Genomic DNA, 991 nt, shown 5'->3' with positions numbered 1-991 from the left:
ATGTATGTATGTATATATGTATGTATGTATGTATATTTTACTTGATAGGTTAATCTATTGTCTCTTATACCTGTAAGTTCTAAAATCATATATATATATTTTTTCTTATGTTATCCCGATCACTACTTCCTTTTTTGCTTTGATACCAAATGGGGGGGGGTATGCTGTTTTAAATATGCTGTTTTAAATGGCTGTTGCAGATGGCTGTTTAACTTATAATAACTTTAATCCTACTCAGTACTCTCCTTAGTTTTCTATAAATCTTTCTTAAGAATCATATATAAATCCCTTGGGGATTTTTTTTTTTTAAATTTTCACCACCTATGACATATAAATTTGAAACTGATTTCTTTTTATAAGGTTACCCGTGGCACTCCCTTATAAAATTCTTAGATTAATTTTTCCCTTTCCCCAGCATCTCTAGAAAACATCAAAAGGCTCACTCCGGCCAAAAGTTTTCATTCATCTGGGTCACTCAAGATTAACCTAAAAACAGTATGGCTTCTAGAAATCAAGTTATACTTTTATTATATGCATAGGATGAAATGATGAACATAACAAATATTTACTTTAAAACATGAGTAAAAATATGAACATAAAATAGAAAAACATAAATCAGGGATTTATAAATTCATCTTTAAAAAGATTTACAACTAAGGATTTCCCTTTCGGGAAGTCCCTAAAGTTCTAAAATAAACTTAATTAAATACAATAATACCTTAAATATTCACAAGGATGATTTAGCTATACAATGGTTTTTTGGATTGATAATTTTTCTGAAGGAGAGGTTTCAAAGGGTTTTTTGGATAGCAGAGAGTACACAGGTTGTAAACTTCTGCCTAAACCGAATGAAACTTGTTCCTTAAATAGAAAAATTCTTGGGAGCAAAAAGTCTAAACTATCCTTGAAAAGGGCACACGTTTCACCGAGAAACTTCTGGCCAATTCAAGATAAATCTAACAAGTGGAAAAAAGATTTCCTACTTTTTCAA

Source organism: Olea europaea, chromosome 6 (assembly GCF_002742605.1).
Source record: "Olea europaea var. sylvestris chromosome 6, O_europaea_v1, whole genome shotgun sequence".
Taxonomy (NCBI): domain Eukaryota; kingdom Viridiplantae; phylum Streptophyta; class Magnoliopsida; order Lamiales; family Oleaceae; genus Olea; species Olea europaea.
The sequence above is the reverse complement of the archived record's forward strand: the minus strand, read 5'-3'. Positions refer to the sequence as shown.